This window comes from Crocodylus siamensis, chromosome 5, assembly GCF_052110815.1.
Source record: "Crocodylus siamensis isolate JL-2025a chromosome 5, ASM5211081v1, whole genome shotgun sequence".
NCBI lineage: Eukaryota > Metazoa > Chordata > Crocodylia > Crocodylidae > Crocodylus > Crocodylus siamensis.
The window spans coordinates 14,020,986-14,040,468 of NC_143399.1; the positions used below are offsets into that span (position 1 = coordinate 14,020,986).

A 19,483-nucleotide genomic window follows, 5' to 3' on the forward strand; every position below is an offset into this window, starting at 1 on the left:
TAACCTATCCAGGTCTTGCTACAGTCCTTCCCTCCTTACTAGCGTGCTCACCTCACCCCAAATTTTGGGATCATCGGCAAATTTAAACAAGTTGCTTTTCACCCTGTCTTCCAAATCGCTGACAAAGAAATTGAACAGCGCGGGCCCAAGGACCGAGCCCTGGGGGACTCCACTGCCCACTTCCCCCCAGGCTGAATATGACCCATCCACCACCACCCTCTAAGTACGACCCTTCAGCCAATCTGCAATCCATCTGACTGTGTAGGCATCAATGCCACAGTCGCCTAGTTTTTTAATGAGGATGGGGTGAGAGACACTGTCAAAGGCCTTGCTGAAGTCCAGAAAGACTACATCCACGGCAACACCTGCATCCAGGGCTTTTGTGACCTGATCATAAAAAGCAACCATGTTGGTCTGACATGACCTGCCCCTAATGAAACCGTGCTGCTTGCCCTTGAGCATCATCCCTGTAGCCGGCCCATCATAGATGTGCTCCTGAGGATCTTCTCAAAGAGTTTCCCTGGGATTGAGGTAAGACTGATGGGCCTATAGTTGCCTGGGTCCTCCCTCCTCCCTTTTTTAAAGATGGGGACCACGTTGGCTATCTTCCAGTCATCTGGCACCTGGCCTGAGCACCACAAGCACTCGTAAAGCCGTGCCAAGGGCCCTGCAATAACCCCTACTAGCTCCCTCAACTCCCTGGGCTGGAGAACATATGGACCCGCTGATTTGAACATGCCCAGCCCCTCCAGAAGCTCTCTAACCCAGTCCTCCCCAACCTGAGGTCTAGAGGCGTTCCCCTCGAGTCCATCTTGCATCACGGTGGGTAAGTCCCGGTCCCTGCCCAAGAAAACGGAGGTGAAGAATTGGTTAAAGAGGTCTGCTTTCTCCTCTGCCGCAACCACCAGATTGCCCAGAGTATCTTGCAGGGGCCCCACATTTCCCGGTGCTTTCTTCATCCTCCCTATCTATTTGAAAAAAGGACTTTTTACTATCTTTGATTTTGGATGCTAGTCCTAGCTCTATGTCCGCTTTAGCTTTCCTGACAGCCCCTCTACAGGCCCAAACAGAGGAGGTATTCTCCTTTTTGGTAATAGCACCCTCCCTTCCACTGGGTGTACACTGACTTTTTGGCAGTCAGGCATTCCTGGACGCCTTTGGTGAGCCAGGGGAGCTTTCAGGCACTCTTGCCCCCCTTGCTTCTTGTTGGGATGGTCACCTCTTGGGCCCTGAGTATCAACTCCTTAAGAAACGACCACTCATCTTGGGCACTGAGTTCCCCTGCTCTCGAGAACCCCAGCGCCCCTCCCACTAATCTCCTCAACTCGTTGAAGTTGGCCCTCTTGAAGTCTAGGGCTACGGCCTTGCTGCAGGCCCTTGACACCCTGCGCTGGATGGTGAATGATCGCTATCACCCAGGTGGTCAAGGACCTGGAGGCCCCTTACCAGGTCGGTGCTTGTGGCCAGGACCAGGTCCAACAGGGCATTTCCTCTGGTGGGACTGTGCACCTCCTGAATTAAGTGGAGGTCCTGTATCTCGGCCACGAACCTCCTGGAACGGTCCGACCTGGTTGACTGCTCCTCCCAGCAGATGTCGGGTAATTTAAATCACCCATGACAACTACATCCCTTGCCTTAGGTGCCTCTGCAAGCTGGCCCAAAAATTCCCGGTCCAGCTCCTCCCCTTGGCTGGGGGGTCTGGAGTAGACCCCCACCGTTAAATCCCTCTCCCCACGGCCCCCTCTCCCCACTAAGCTTGCAGTGCTGTGAGTGAAATCTAAGCCAACTCTAGCTAAAACACCTTGGACCTTGAAAACAAAACAAGACCTCATGAACTTCATTAGATACAGAAACCAGATATTTTGGCTTCTTCTTGTTAATAAGTGTCAAAAGCAATATAAGCACAGCTTGTAGGGATTCATCAACAGAAACATACTTCATATCGTACCCTTATGTCAACAAACGATGGCTCCATGTTCTGCCCTGTCCTTACCACCTTTGTGGCAACAGTCCCAGTATTTTCACAGATGTGCTGAAAAGTTTCAGCCAGTTCGACTCTGGACCATTTTATTTCGAGGCTGAGGGGAGGGGGTGGGGGGGAATGAATTTTAAAGTAGTTTTTATTGTTATGGCATATGCAGCATGGAAATATGAGTTATAACCACCACTGCTTCCTGTTCCCAGCTGTGCCTTGTGAGACTTCTGTACAGCTGTATCTAGACCAAGTCCTGGCGCTATCCTTCTCTGAACTATTCACACAGAGGACGGAGTAATCTGCCACTCTAACCCTGTACAACTGTAAATAGTGCATCCAGCATGTGCTGTATTTCAAGCTAGACAGAATTTGCCAATTTAAGCATATCACATAACTTGACACACTTGACCCCTCGGCGTCCAATGTTTTACATACTTTTGGTATGCACACATTTTTCATGTTCCTCTCCATCACCTATTCATCAGCTGCTATACAAACAAGTGTAGATTTAAAGTGTCCCTGTAACATTTTACTTATTCTGTGACTTAATAATAAAAAGAGCACTGAATAGAAAGGCTAGAGTTCAATTTCTGGGCTCTATTACCATTTGCAAACTGCATTCTCCCTGAGCTCCTGGCTTGAAATACAGCCTCCCATTCAGTTTTATGCTAGCTCAGGAGCAATAAAACTACTTTGCTACAGGAATTTAAAATGGTTGTACACCGGTGCAGAGATCTTTAAAATAGAAATGTAAAACAAAGTCAGGAGTGAAGGGAAAATTCTAGATTTTACTAAATGTACCTAGAATATTTTATGTATATTTTCAAGGAGAAAATTTCCATCTACTTTTAGAACTGAAGCTGTGCATTATTTTTACGAAGATTTTTACCTAGTTTCCTGAAGTTTCCAAATATCGTAACGAACTTAATATTTGGACAGGAAACAATGTTTACTTAGTCAAAACACCTTCATTGGCTTGACAGGCTTAACGCTTAGAGAGTAGGAATCAACAACCTGGACTCCATTCCTGCAAGCAGAGCCATTCAGGAAAATCTATGCAGCCACACAGGGGCTGACTGACCATGGTGGGACCCATATATGTGGCTCTGATGGCAGAATAGGGGCCCTAATTGTTACAAAAGGACTACATGTAGGCAATGGTGTGGAAATGCTAACCCTATGCATAGCAACAAGGTATAATGACGAGGGCATAGACTGGAAGCCAGGAGGCCAGAGCTCTGTAACACTGCCACTGACTCTGCTGTGTGACCATGGGCAAGTCACTGCCTCCAGTTCCCTTTGTTCCAACTATTTGTATTCTTGGGCAGAGTCCATCTCTCATTGTGCTTTTGTGCAATACTTAGCACAATGAAGGACCAGTCGTGATGGGCACCTCTGGGAGTGAAAATTAAATATTTTTTAAAATAGTTTCCAGAAATGTTCTAGTTTTGCTTTAGACAATTTCCTGTGTGTGAAATTCTGATTTTTGACGCTATTTCAGGTCCAGGATTACTTTTCAGCATACCACTAGTGAAATGAAGCCAACGTGCGCACCTTGCCCAAAATGTTATGCTAAGGAAATAATCCAAAAGTCAAATTCTGCTCTAAGATCCATGGCCATATAGCTCCATTGTATTGTGGCCCCTTACAGCACCTGATCCTGCAATCCCTTGCGAGTTTTACACCAGCTTAACTCCACTGGCCCTGATCATGGTCCTAACTACAGCAGCTCTGTGCTGCTCCACTGGTGAAATGCTCCTTCAACAGCCAACTGAAGCTTTCCCTGGCAAAATCTTTGGAGGGTAAACAGCTGGAATATACAGTCCTAGACCAACCACTCCTTGCTGTCCCTGGCACAAATGACATGTTGGGAGTATACTACAGGAAAAATGGCATCACCATATCACTACCATTCTGGTGACAATTCAAATGGCCCCCAGGGTCTTTGCAGATAACACAGATTTCAGAGCAGCTCTGATGTTGCTGTAGGCTCCATGGACAAAAGGACCAAGGGGTAAGAAACGTACTACCATTATAATAAAATAATAGATAATAATAATAGATCTCTATTATTGACTTCAGTGGCAGATTTCTAGACTTAGTCTAGTGACACTCTAGTAACATAGGCAAGATCAGAATGAGATCCAAATTCTTAACCAAGAAAAATAAGGCATGTGGTAATAAAATACCCAGCCATGTCAGGGAGCATTTAGCGACCTTCAGAGCCCATCTAAAACCATATTATGAAAATGTACCTGAACATTTAAAACAAGGTCATTCTGCAGTGATACAATTTTACCCTCCATCAAACTATAATCACCTTTGGGTTTTCATCTTACTTGAGGGAGGGATACACGTCAGTATTGCTGCAGCACAGATACACCACCCATCACTACCCTCCCACATGATTAGACAGCCCTGGACGCAAACACTTACACTTCTGGAACCATTGTGTTTCCTGCCATAGCCAACACTTGAAATTCAAAGCTATTCAAAGTCACTTCAGTGGAGGGATTTATGATGTATCGGATGACATGCCGGTTTAAATCATTCTGGGTAAAAGTACTGCGTACGTAGCTGCCTGCAACAGACAATGTACTGTTTTAGCAGCGCACAGATTTTCTGATTCATTATGGTCACTGATGCTTTTTTTTATTATTAATGTGTTTCAAAAAATAAGATGTTTAGCTAAGCCCACTAATTCTTTCAAACTCAAATTATTTAGGCTGTCTAACCTTGTTCAGGATAATTATTTCTATCCATTATCCATCATGCTAAAAAAATGACAGCTCTGGGACAAGGAGGCTTTTCAAGCAAATGTTTTAAGACAGTGTTTTAGGTTGCAGGCACTGGCAAATGTTAATTAAATTAGATAAACAATGACTCAGAGTTGCTGTGCTGCACTGGAAAGAAGGATGGGAGGCAGTGGGGGAAGGAATTTAATATCTTAAAACCTAGTCAGTTTTTGGAAACAAGAATCTATCTATTTCTTGGGCTTTTATCTTGCCTAAAGAGGAAATTGGGTCCTTTAGTAGGATACTGTTTTTTAACCACTTAGGGCTCAGCCAGGGATGTGGCAGTGCACTTAGGCAGGGGATTTAGGAGGTATAAAATAAACTACCGATATCGCCAGCATTGAGGTGATAAACTACTGATATAAACTACTGATATCACGGGGGGGTAGAGTCAGCCTGCACTGGGGCAGGTTCCTCGTCAAGAATAGCTGGGTGAGACACAGAATAAACTTCAGTGCATGTGAGCTAGCGTGAAAAAGGGAGGTAGCCTGTCCTGAGAAAAGGGGTTTTCCCTGTGGAAGAGTCAGGGAAAAATTTGGGGCCCAATTTTGATCCTCAGTGAACATACGTAATGCCCTTTTTTATTTAAGCCGGATGGTGAGCTTGTCTGCCTGGCCTTTAAAACTTAAAACTCTTTGGCAACGTGACCCCGAGCATTTCAGAACTTGGGGAGACAGACGTTATCCAAGTCTCCTCCACTTAGAGAACGTTACAAGAACATTTTTGAGAACACCCCGTTTCACAGGTTTGCAGAGCTTCCTGCTTCTGATTATGGGTCCTAGAAACAGGGACCTAGATGAAGGGAGGGTGCAAATGGAATTAAAGTCCAATTTTTAAATCTCAAAAATGTTGGTTTTGGTGTGAAATTTCAGACCAGAGGACAATTCATATTCTTTCCAGAATGGGTTTTTCCATCTGGACAAAATGGACTAAATTCACCTCTGGAATACGACGATGCGATTTTATGACACTTTAACAGAAGTATCTGCTTATGCTGGCTCTGAAGTTGTGCCCTTATTCCTATGCTTTCTGCACTGATCAAACGTTATCAAAGGCAGTGGCTAAATAAACAGCTTTATGACTTTTAAGCACTAAAATACATAAGTGACATCCTCCCCCACCGGACGCATCCGATCCAATTCTCCTTCTAAGGAGGGGAGACTCTATGCATTTCAGCCTTGTTGGTAGCAAAACACATAGTATTTCCCCTCCTGCAGGGTTAACACTATGGATAGGGAGTCATTGGGTGCTTTGACATTTATCATATTAAAATCAGGCCTCAGTTTGGTTTGGGGGGTTAACAAAGGTTTTCTATTGAGCCAGTCAAGCTATTTTAAGAGTATTGCGCAGTGTCATCACTGGTCTCATTTTCATTTTCATATTTTTATTTATTTCAGTGAACATATCCATATTTCTTTCATTGATTGTAACAGTGACAAATTAATACAGCACTAGTCAAAACACCACAATGCCAAATGCTTGCATTAGTGCCCCAAAGAACTCAATAGATAGGTTAATAACAGAACACAGTGTTGGTCCTTGCACCATCAGTGCAGTGGCATAACTAGAGGGGACAAGGGGCAACCAGCCCAGAAGTCGACGTGGTAACTGTGGGAGTGAGGCAGGGAGCGCAATAAGGGCAACCACCCTGGGCGCTGACTTGCGGGGGCTGAAACAAAGCAGCTGCTGCCAGCAGCCATGCAGTCATGACCCTAGCAGCAACTAGAAGTTGTGGCTTCTGCTTGGCGAGGCACCCAGCCATGTCCCTACACTCCTGCGTTGGTGTTTGGTAGAAAAGGAAGCTTTTACACTCTGAGGCCAAGTCCAGGTGAATGCAGCTGTGCTGTATGTGGAGCCACAGACCCGTCTGCAGTGCCACATGCTACACACATGTTCAGGCACTCCCTGGGGACGAGAGGACCCCAGGAAATCCCAGGGTCAAAAGAACCCACGCAGAAATAAAAGAGGGGCAGTGCACATAGTGGCAGCGTGTGCCACCCAGAACAAGAGCCTGGCCAGCTGGAGCCACACTTTAGCTGCTACCCAGCAGGGCTGTGCAAAACAAGCCCTATTCGATTCAGATTCAGCCTGAATTGAGAACAGTGATTCGATCCGTTGATTTGGATCATTGTCCCTGATTCGATTCAGCTAAATCTGAATCGGAAGATTCACTGCTGATTCAGCAAATCAGCGATTTGGCCACAGGCACAACTTTAAAAGTTTTTTTCTATGTACCTTGAGGTAGGCACGGCTTGTGATTGCTGCGGTGCTTGGGCGCATGGAGTGTCCCACAGAAGTGCGGTGGGAGGGAGGGGGCCTCCAGCATCCTCGGCAGTGAATCTGGAAGTGGACCAAAAGTGGTCCACTTCCAGGTCTGCCGGGGAGAGCACTGCCCCCACCACAAGGGCCAGACCCAGGAGGCACCAGTCACCGAGCTGGGGGAATGCAGGCTCCCCAGTGGACCAGGAAGTGGACGAGAAGTGCTTCTGGTCCGCTTCTGGGTCTGCTGCCGAGTATGCTGGGGAGCCCCCCGCGCTTCTGGGGGACACTGCATCTGCCCCACCACTGCAGCGTTCAGAACCCCTGCTACCTAGAGATATGCAGAAAAACCATTTAAAGCTGTATCTACAGCCGAATCACCGAATCTGTCCAAATTTATTTGGAGCGTTCCGAATCGATTCGGAGAGATTGAAGGGTCCTCTGATTCGATTCAGATTCGGAGATTCATTCACCGAATCGGGCTGAATCAAATCAGGAACCGAAGCTTCACACAGCCCTACTGGCCAGACTCCCAGCTTCAGAAGCGCTGTGGCTGCAGGTTACCTGGCCCCCAGGATCCGAGGTAATTGCTGGCCACAGCCTCCCCTTCCCCACCCAGAGTAACCTGCTGAGCACCAAAGGGCGCATGGCACGAGTGTCTCCTGGGATATCTAGCCATAGCACAAGGCGTGCCACTGATTCTTGGCCCCAGGGAAACAAACATCTGCGCTCGTGTGCACGTGGCCTCATGGATCAACTATTCGGCTGGGGTAAACTAATATACTTCCATTTACTTCACAGAGAGCTACACCAGCTGATAGATGTGGCCTTTATATTCCTTAGGGCACCTGGATACTATGTATAATTATACACACAAGAATCCATTACAAGAACGCTATTAAGTTTGGGAAGCTGAGTGCTCAGAGGTTATGAAATGCCTGTGCAACTTTAATTTGCTTCCCTTGGGTATAGGTGTTATGATGCAGTCTTTAATTAAGTGATCACATACTAGACTTTCCACAGGATGCTGGCCCTGTTCAGGGCACAGAATGGGTAGTGCTCATTTTCTGAGTAGCTATTCAATAGGTTATTTTATTGTCATTGTTCAAAATGTGTCCGCGGGCTTTATTTACTGCGTGCTATACAAACCTTGCTCTGAAGAGGGAATCAATAACTTCCTCATGGGCAGTTCTATGGTGCTCATCGCTGCTTTACCTAAAAGCATTAATTTATCTACATAAAACCCTTGCAAGGGACTGGTATGATTCTTGTTTCATAGGTGGAGAGGCGAGAATGGAAATAAAGGGAAACAGTATCAGCTGATTTGGAAATTTGTCTCCCCCTCACAGCCCTCCAGCTCCTTGTCCAGTCTCACTGATAGCCTATAATGAACTGGATCTCAGTCATGCCCCTTCCTCTCACAGGCTCTTAATCCTATTTTCTCTCTCATCGTTCTCAGTCCTCCACACCCTTAGCACCCAAGCCCAGCCTTTTTACCTAGCCAGAAATTCTTCCTTCAGTCCTCAGTCTTTACATTATCATATACTATTTTCTTTCAGCAGGACTCTAGCCCTGTGCCGCACACAGAATGGAGGGGCTTAACTCCTGTGCAGCTATTGAACTCTTGATTTTATGCTACAAATGTGTTGCATTTGCCCCAGGACAAACTATTTTATCCCAAGACAAAATGTAGTTGTTCAGGTGTCCATTATTCATTTTCCAGTGATAACCCCTAATAAAGGTTCACAGGATAAGAAGTACTAACACTTTTTACCCAGGACCTTGCAAAGCGCATCTGAATTTTGGGATTGCATCACTGAATTAATGGCCAAAAAGTGGTAGTGCATTCAGCTGCTCACTAAACACTGAAAAGAAGGGTGATGTGTGCATGCCAAATCTGGGATATTTCTGTTCCAGGACAAACACAGGCACAACTTGATCAGTAACAAATGCAACATTTTTCCCTGGTCTTATTGTCGTTGTTCAAAGTGTGGCCAAGGGCTTTATTTAGTGCATTGCCCAGTCACTCCCAGTCAATCCTCAATCACCCAGTCATAGTCCTTCATTCTCCTTCTTTCCTGTTCTCCAATTCTCATCTCTCCACATGTTTTATTTCAAATTCAGTCATTTCTCTAGGGCTGCAATTAACTACTCCAATTACTAAAGTGATATATTTAGCACTCAGTAGAATACTGTACAACAACCACCTTAACTACATGCCACTGCTTTCATTCTAAATGCCATTTTTTAAATCAAATGAAGCTCTGAAATAGAGTTGTTGCTGTGCAAATCAAATACCTGTTTTTGAATTTTCCAGATAGCCAAAGAAAGGAAAGCGACAGACTGAAAATGAGATCATCGTCTTTGCTGTAGATACCTGCAGCTTTCAGATGGCAAGATGTGATTGGAGCTCTAACCCTGCCATCCTGCAGGCTCTGTATGATGGTCAGACTCTCTTTCACAAGGAGCTTTGGAAGTATTTTGTGTTGCTGTTCTCTATTGCACATTATGGAGGGAGAAGAAAAGAAAAGAGTATCATGCAAATTTATAAAACATTGTGATGTAAAGATGCTTAAAAATAATATGGCTAATCATTTGTTGCTAATACATAGAAAATTAGGGTTGGAAGGGACCTCAGGAGGTCACCTTGTCTAATCCCCTGCTCAAACCAGGAATGTTCCTAACTAGATCATACCAGCCAAGGCTTTGACTAGCCAGGTCTTAAAAACCTCCAAGGATGGAGATGCCACAACCTCTCTGGGCAGTCCATTTAAATGCTTTACTATCCTCCTTGTGAGAAGTTTTTCCTAATAACTAACCTAAACTTCCCTTGCTGCAACTTGTTCTATCATCTGCCACCACTGAGGACAATCTAACTTAGTCTTCTTTGGAATCACCCTTCAGATAGTTGAAGGCTCCTACTAAATCCCCTCTCAGCCTGTTCATCTCCAAACTAAATAAACCCAGTTCCCTCAGCCTCTCCTCAGAAGTCATGTGCCCCAGTTCCCTAACCATTTTTGCCCTCTACTGGATTCCCCCCAACCTATTTACATCCTTTCTGTAGTGGGGGCCCGAAACTGGCTGTAGCACTCCAGATGTGGCCTTACCGGTGCTGAATAGAGGGGAAGAATCACTTCCCTCAGTCTGCTACAACACTCCTACCAATGCAGCCCAATGTGCTGTTAGCCTTCTTGGCAACAAGGGCACACTGCTGACTCATATTCAATTTACTGTCCACTGTAACCCCTGGTCCTTTTCTACAGAGCTGCTGCTTAACTAGTCAGTCCTCAGCCTGTAGCTATGCATGGGATTCTTCCATCCTAACTGTGGGACTTTGACCTTGTCCTTACTGAACCTCATGAGACTTCTTTTGCTTCAAATTGCCAGTTTGTTGCGGTCTCTGAATCCTAGCTCGACCCTCCAGCATATCTACTACTCCCCACAGCATGGTGTCATCTGCAGACTTCCTGAGCGTGTACTCCATCACATCTTCCAGGACGTTGATGAAGATATTGAGCAACACCAGCTCCAGAACTGACCCCTGGGACACTCCACCTTGATACCAGCTGCCAAATAGATATTTAGGCATTGATAGCTAACCTTTGAGCCCAACAATCCAGCCATTTTTCTATCCATCTTACAGTCCATTCATCCAATCAGTAGTTCCTAAGCTTTCTTGCAAGAATGTTGTGAAAGACCATACCAAAAGCCTTGCTAAAGTCAAGGTATATCATGTCCACTGCTCTCCCTGCATCCCTGTGGAGCCAGTCAGCTCATCAAAGAGAGCAATCAGGTTGGTCAGGCATGACTTGCCCTTGGTGAATCCATGCAGACTGTTCCTAATCACCTTCTTCTCCAACTGCTGTATAAATGGATTCCTTGAGCACCTGCTCCAAGCTTTTTCCAGGGACTGAGGTAAGGCTGACTAATCTGTAGATCCACCGATCTTCCTTCTTCCTTTTCTTAAAGATGGGCACTACATTTGCCCTTTTCCAGTCATCGGGGACCTCTCCCAATTGTCGTAAGTTTTCAAAGATAATGATGAGCCACTCTGCACTCACATCAGCCAACTTTCTCAGCACCCTTGGGTGCATTGTGTCTGGCCCCATGGACTTGTACGCATCCAACTTTTCTAAATAGCCCCTAACCTGTTCTCTCACCACTGTTGGCTACTCACCTCCTCCCCAATCTGTACTGCCAGGTGCAGTAATCTGGGAGCTGACATTACATGTAAAAACGTAGGCTAAAAAGGCAATGAGTACTTCAATATGCTTAAATTGACTAGAATTATACTATTTTGTAATGTGCCTTGCTTTTCTCCCTCAGCTCACTACTGAAATATTATTAATAAATAGATGTAGCACTTTGCCATAAAACTCTAAGTCCTGTAAAGTCATCCATCCCAGCCCATATCCACAGAGGGGGAAGACCCTGTGTCTGAAGAAGCAGGATTTTCTACCTACTGGTTTTCTCTCTTTTCTTCTCCAGCCCTACAGAAGTCCTCTAGACCAGTGGTTCTCAACTTTTTTTGTACAAGGACCAGTTTGTAAGCATCAGTTAGTCATGACCAGTCCTGACCCTGTGCACCTCACTCCCAACCCAATGCCACCCAGCCCCAGTCCCCCAGTGTTTGGGGCAAGAGGTGGGTGTGTAGGGCATGGGGACCCCCAAAGCAGCCCCTTGCAGGCTGGATCTCTGCCAGCCTGCAAGGGAAAAGCCACAGTTTCCCACATATTTCTCTTTCAAAGGAGAATCCATTTTTAAAGCTTGTTGATCCATTTTTAAAGTTTGCCAGGCAACCTTTCATATATTCTTGCAACCAACTTTTGGGTCATGGCCCATGGGTTGAGAAACACCATTCTAGGGGCAGTTCAATATAAGTCAAGTTCCCAGGACATGGTTCCTCTGGTGAGGAAGAGGAGCCAGGCAAGTTGCTCCCAGCTCCTCCCTTGCTTAAAATATACCCCAAAGCTGGATTCACCTGTACCAGATTCGCTGAATGAATGCTGCAATTCGGGTCAGCAAGCTCCTCGGAGGAGATGTTCTGCATGGTTGTACATGGCTAATTCAGTGCAGTGCTCTATTATGTTCAACCAGTGACTGGGCCACAGATGGAAGATGATGAGCCTGCTCCAGCCGTAGCTGATAGCGCAGAATCTTTCAGCTCAGGCTGCAGAGGCTCATGCAATTTGATCCAAAGGTTGTAGGCTCAGGTCTCCTGCTGACAACAGGCCCAGGGAGTGGCAAGAGCCAGAAGGTTCATATGGCAGAGGACAACCATCTTCACTAGGCTGAGTACGGATCCTGTACCTCCAGAAGGTAATTCTGTTACTCAGTTTTTCTAAATCTGATGCCTACGAGTAATAATGAAAACTGACTCTTGCAGTGGCTGGGGAGAAGGATTCAGAGAAGAAGAGCAAGCTACACTGAAGGAAGAAGAAAGCAAGCCACAACTATTCAGAATGTAAACCCCCAAACTGCTCAGCTATTCTAACTCCCATACATTTTGGGTCATGTTCTTTCAAGCATTCACTCACTGGTAGGTTTTTTTTCCCTGAAAATAGACTAGAGAAGGAAAACAACGGTATTTTAATCTACTCTAGTGTACAGTCCCTAAAGAAGGAACAAAGCTGCCCCTAGCAGTCAGCATCATTGTAATTCAGCCAAGTGTTGAGTTTTATACCATAGAGATACTGATCTATCAAAACTTTCTTCACCTGTTCTGATAATTCGCTTTCCTTTGGGATGCACACCTTCATGCCACTGTCCAACTAATTAGTTGCTTCACTGACTGCATTCTGCAATCCTTAAGTGATGGTTCCCCATCTGACATCTTATGACAACTGATTAGTAAACTAGGCCATGAGTTTAAGAAATATGCAATTTGGATGCTACTTACCATTAACTCTTGATATACCAATTTTTAAAAATTCCTGTGAACTAAATATCACAGAAACTGGATAACAGCAAAGTTTCTTAAGTGGCTGTTTTAGCTACCAACAAGAATAAACCAGGCACCTTAAGAATTGCTTAACAATAAATACTGAAGATGCATTTTTTTGCATATATGTCCTGACACTAGAGCATAATCTTATTGAAGTCAAGGTGTAAAGGCATATTTCCAAAATAGACTGTGAGGACTCAAGATTTTTGAACTAGGCATGTGAGATACTGAGTTACAAATTAGGGAAAAAATACCAAACACAAGGTAGCAACAATGTAACCCAAAGATTTAAATGGGGTGTGCATCTATCCAGGTTCAAAAGGATTTCAACAGCAGAAAGCACCAGCATCATAGTGGTTAAATGTCATTTAAGGTTTGACTGTATCTGGTCTGGGATTTGCTCTCACTTGAGAGCTGGTCAAACCAATCCTTCCAAAACACTGACTTCTGAACTTTTGCCAGAGGTGCCTCTCTCTGGTGACCATGAAGCTGATTTACCAGACGACATGTTAAACCTGTCAGTTCTGAATATGCAGTAAAGTATGCAGCCACAGGAAGGAGCATGTTTAAAGTCACAATGACTTATTTTGCAGGCAAGCTAGCACAGTTGCTTTTATACCTGGAGGCTTGTGCAAGCCCTTAGATCTTTGAGCCAGATGCTCAGCAAATTGACAAATTCTACTGAAACAGGTGGGCGTACATTGAAGTAGATCAGCTCTGAATCTGGCCCTCTATTTTTGAAAATGTGCAGCTCTGCTTTTCTATATCACACACACTTCAGGTGTCAGGGAATACTGAATCATTGCAAAAATAAAAGAGAAGGAAGAAGTTCAGTTGTTACTCAGATGAAATCCGTGTTAAAACTCATGTATTTGTATGCTCAAGTACAGACTGCAGCACCCAATGGATCTTGAAATAAATTTACTGATACCCCATTGGCAATTGAGGTGAAACACTGAAGACTTCTTGTCCTAGACCTTGTTGATCGGTGTGATGAAATCGCTCCTCAAAACTCATCTCCTCACTGTCCTACTTAGGATTTGCACAAGTTCTGTCTGTTCCAACCCACATGAACCTCACCTTTGTCTTAGATACCAGAAGACATCACAACACAGCCATTGTTTTAAACTATCACTTCATTATAGCTGTGCTCACAAGGAGACCTGCCAGGTTCCAGGCAAGAAGATAAACCATTGACCCTGACTGAACCGCAAAATGCCATGTACTCCAACACATTCTCAAACCTCCTAAAGGAAACCAGCTCTCCAACCACCAGATGGGGACTCAAGGAGCTGGCAATTCGTTGTCACTCGTATGCCAGTCTCTATTCCATATGCTGACCTCTGAAATGGCTCTTTTCTCCCCCTTGCCTACACAACTCCCTTTGGTTCTCTGGTATGTCATGCTAGAGTTTTCTTCTTCTCGTGTCTCTACATCACATTCACCCATCTTGCTCCACATGCTTGTGCTCGTTTATCATACTTTGTGAGGTCTTTCATTGTATGGGTGCCTTCATGCAGCGGGCATTGCAGCAGGTGTTACATACATCACAAGCGGTTGAACCAATGATATAGCCCCACTTCTTCATTAGTGTCCGACCCCAGGACAGAGGTGGTTGAGATCTTGCCACCTTTCCCATGGTAGTAAGGACTTGGCTGCTGGAGTGTCCATTTTTCTGCTATCACGTATTTTCTTCAGCCTCTCATTCCACATCTGTAGTCATGTCTCCTTGGGTGGGTGCTGGTGAGGAAACTCCTCCATGACTTCAGGCATTTGTGTGCTGTGGGGTGGTCATACAGTGGGTGTCTCACATCCCCAGTTTGCCTCGATGATTTTATCCTGCTGGCCACTGCTTTTCTGATGTCAGGGAGAGTGATGCCAGCCAGCAGGTACACACTGTTTAGACACATAGGCTTCAGATATCCTGTAATGCATCACAACTATCATTCAGAATGGGGTCGAGGTGCTTGGTGTGTATGGATCTCTCCCATACAGGGCATGCACACTCAGCAGAGAAGCTGAGAGCCAGAGCAGTGGATAGGGTGGTTAAGGGGCTAGCTCCCAATTTAAGTTGATGAGTTTGTATAAAACGTTGTTCCAAGTGCTCACGTTTGCTTTTGTCTTTATGGGGTTCTTTGTATGAGAGGGTTCAATCAAGGGTACCTCCAAGGTAAACTGGGTTTGAATAGTGGGATAGTGGGGTCTGGGACCAGGCAATGTTGAGGTGGCAGTTGGCCTCATGATTTTTCAGATGAAAGTTACATATTTGTGTTTATGCTGGGTTGTCATGTAATTGGTTTTCAATGTAGTATGAGGTTAGGGCAACTGGGGGGATTTTTCAACATGGTCAAAGCCAGTGTTTTGGGATGTTATGCACAGGTCATTTGCATAGATGAAACATTATGTTTCCAAATTGATTGGCTGGTCATTTATATAGATGTTATATAGCAGTGGTGCAAGTATGCTTCCTTGGGGGAGGCCATTAATCTGTCGCCTCCATCTGCTTCTCCTATCCAGTTTGACAAAAAAGAGTCTGTTTTTGAGCAGGGTTTGTATCAGCTCTGTAAGGTGTAGCTCTTTTGTCATTTCCAGGGTCTTGTGGAGGAGTCGTCAGTGGTTGACTGTATTGTAGGCGGCTGTTAGGTTGATGAACACAGCTCCAGTGATTTGGCTTCTCTCAAAACCATCCTCAATATGTTGAGTTAGATTGAGCAGCTGAGTCGTTGATTTTTCAGGGTGAAGGCTACCCTGTTCAGGGATTAGGTGCTTATCCACATATGGCGCAAGCCAGTTCAGTATCAGTTGTTTGTACAATTTGTATGTACAACGAGGGTGGTAGTGGACGGGTCATATTCAACCTGGGGGGAAGTGGGCAGCGGAGTCCCCCAGGGCTTGGTCCTTGGGCCCGCGCTGTTCAATTTCTTCATCAGCGATTTGGACGATGGGGTGAAAAGCAACCTGTTTAAGTTTGCTGATGATCCCAAAATTTGGGGTGAGGTGAGCACGTTGGTAGGGAGGGAAAGACTGCAACAAGACCTGGATAGGTTACAGGAGTGGGCTGACATAAACAAGATGCGTTTCAATACTGACAAGTGCAGGGTGCTGCACTTAGGCAGTAGAAACCAGCAGCACACTTATAAAAAGGGAAACTCCCTTCTTGAGAGCATGGAGGCAGAAAGGGATCTTGGAGTCATTACTGACTCCAAGATAAACATGGGCTGACAATGCGAGGTCACGGTTGGCAGGGCTAACAGGACCTTGTCGTACATCCACAGGTGCATCTCAAGTAGAGCCAGGGAGGTGATCCTCCCCCTCTATGCGATGCTGGTCAGGCACAGCTGGAGTACTGCGTCCAGTTCTGTATGCCCCATTTCAGGAGGGATGTGGACAACATTGGATTGGGTGGCCCTCCTCTGGATGTAGTCCAGAGGAGGGCCACCCACATGATCTGGGGACAATAAGGCAGACCCTACAATGAAAGACTGCGGGATCTGAATCTGTTTAGAGTTCACAAGAGAAGGCTGAGGAGGGACCTGGTGACTGTCTATAAACTCACTAGGGGGGACCAGAAGGGTTTGGGGGAGACGCTGTTTCCCCGAGCACCCCCTGGCATGACAAGGAACAATAGACACAAGTTATTAGAGAGTAGGTTTAGATTAGACATCCGCAAGAACTACTTCACGGTCAGGGCAGCTAGGATCTGGAACCAACTTCCAAGGGAAGTGGTGCTGGCTCCTACCCTGGGGATCTTTAAGAAGAGGCTTGATGACTGCCTGGCTGGAGTCATTTGAGTCCAGTCTTTTCTCCCGCCCAGGCGGGGGGTCGGACTTGAAGATCTACAAGGTCCCTTCCGACCCGACTTCTATGATTCTATACCGGTTGAGTTTGATCCATGTCCCAAAGCTACCTGAATCATTCAACAGTGACCACTGGAAAAAAAGATACAACCCAGACCTTATATTCACCATGTATACAACACCACTGCTGGGCTAGGTAATAAAATGGTATTAGACCGGGGCAGGCAAAGTCCATCCCATGGCAGACTCCATTTCCCAGCAGCCCTGCCCGCATCACTGTGGCTGGTTTTCACAAAGACCCCAGCAGCAGAAGTGTCATGACAGTGTGGGTCCAAGATTTCCATGGAGACTAGCCCCCTTAGCCCTGGCAGGGCTTACGGTAGGGCAGGGAGCTGCTCTGGGGCTGGGATCTTGTGGCAGAGTCAGGGCAGAGCTGCGATCCACTGCCCAAATGCCCCACACAGGGGCATGCAGACAGCAGGTCATGGCTCTGCCCCAGCTCCGGACCACGCTGTCACCACTGCAAGATCCCAGCCCTGGCCCTGGAGCAACTCCCTGCCCAGGAACATGCCTTGCCAGCGCTGCTGGGGCCAGTCTCCATGGAAACCCTGGCCCCATGCTGTCATGATGCCACCAATCCTAGGGTCTCCATGGAAACTGGTCACAGTGACACGGGCAGGGGCTGCTGGAAATGGAGTCTGGCTGCCAGCCAGATATGCCATTTTTGCCCACCCCTGTGGGACCCTATCCCTCATTCCCAACATCGACAAATTGACATTCAGAGCAGTCTCAGTAACACCTATAACAGTGCAATTCTGCCAATGTTGCAACCTTAAAAAGGAAAACTGGAAAGGCTTTTCAGAATACCTTGATGTCATGTCAGAACCAAAGCACTGCCTGAGAACTATGACCACTTCATAGAAGCCGTACAGAAATCTTCAAGGAAAAACATCCTGGGGGGCTACCTAATGAATTACATCCCAAGCCTGACCCTGCAAACCACTGGCCTATACAAAGATTACAGGCAACAGTATGGCATGGACCCTTTTTCCATAAACACCATCACTACAGGTGAGGAACTCATATTAGCCATCACAGAAGAACGCAGGAAATCCTGGCAGACCCCGACTGAGTCAACTGATATGACACTAGAGTAAGAACAGCAGATTCCAAGAGCTTATGACAGGAAACAAAGGTTAAAAGTAGGGCTGTGAAGCTTCAGTCCCTGATTCGATTTGGTGGAGATTTGGCCTGATTTGGTGGCTAAATCTCCGAATCCAGATCAAATCAGGAGACACTTTAATCTCTCTGAATCGAATCGGAACCCTCTGAATCGATTCAGAGAGATTTGGAAAGATTCAGAGATTCAGACATAGACACAGCTTTAAATGTTTTTTCTACATAACACTAAGTACCAAGTGGCCCATGAGTGCTGTGATGCTGGGGTGTATGGAACGTCCCACAGAAGTGGAGGGGCAGGCTCACCAGCATGCTCAGCAGCAGCCCCAGAAGTGGCCCAGAAGCATGAGCCAGAGGGAATGTGGGGGCCCCCCCCAGTGCCATCCCTGGCAGACCCAGAAGTGGACTCGAAGTACTTCTGGTCCACTTCTGGGTTCACCACCAAGCATGTGGAGGTCCCCCTATATTCCTGTGGGACACTCCATCTGCCTCAACCTTGCAGAGTTCACAAGCCATGCTGGTACCTTGAGGTATGTAGACAAAACACTGAAAGCTGCATCTATGGCCGAATCACCGATTCTCTGAATCAGCATTGAATCTTCAGATTTGGATTTGGCCAGATTGAATCAAGGACAGAGATCTGAATCAATGAATCGAATTAACGTTCCTGATTTGGACCGAATCCAAATCCAAATCGAATAGGGCCTGCTTTGCACACCCTTAGTTAAAAGCAAGAGGATGATACCCAATGAATAAGAATTCAAAGCCTATAGTATGACAAGCCAAGAGACTTTTTCTGACATTGCAAAGCCCCTCCATGGGGAGTTTAAAATGCTTGAAAATAAATGGGGGGGCGGGGAAAACCTTCTCTAAAAGTGTGTGGATCAAGAAATTCCAGACACCCTAAAGGAATCGCAGCCCAAGCCTGCTAATTCAACCCATGGGTTTTTTAATTGAAAAAGCCAGTCACGAACGGCTGGTGAACAAACAGCCAATATACCCCACAGAGAAGGGGATCCTTTCTTCATTCAAATGTGCCAAAGGCCAACTGACACTGAAGAGAGCTATACCCCGAATATATCAGCTCTAGCCAACTCCCACCCAGCATCAAGCCTCTCAATTCCTGAACTGGCTCATACAGAGGTTAGTCAAAGACTATCTACAGACTTATCCGACCGACGCTAAGGGCCTTGTTACACATTTCACCGTGAGCTGAACAAATGAGGTTGGTGTTAGTGCTAGCTCCAGTTTGAAGCAGTCACACATCAGGCCAGCAGGGACCTGTAGAACTGAAAGGTAAGAATCCCACCCCCCACCACCCCCACCCCCACCACCACACTACTTCTGTGCTGTCCCCTTTCCCCCTGTCCCTTGGGGCTCTCCAGCCATGCAGCAAGTTAAGCCTTCCCTGCCTGCTCCCCAAGGACAGAGAAGGCAGCCACAAGTAAGTGGGGGGAGTGGGGGGGGAGTGCAGGATTCTGTGATGCTGGGGAGAGCCCGATCCAGGCCAGCATGGGATAGGGGCTGGTGGGGT

The 19,483-nt window shown here is 46.2% G+C and overlaps 1 pseudogene across 1 annotated transcript in view; it reads right to left on the reverse strand.

Moving 5' to 3' along the window:
* The window catches only part of LOC149863526 (FRAS1-related extracellular matrix protein 1-like), a 155,911-nt pseudogene that overhangs the window by 36,818 nt on the left and 99,610 nt on the right, over positions 1-19,483 (reverse strand). Inside the window, exons 28-29 of the transcript XR_016442513.1 lie at positions 9,328-9,525; positions 4,412-4,556 (exon numbers count right to left, since the gene is read on the reverse strand). The product of XR_016442513.1 is annotated as an FRAS1-related extracellular matrix protein 1-like (transcript). The remainder of the gene's footprint in view (positions 1-4,411; positions 4,557-9,327; positions 9,526-19,483) is intronic.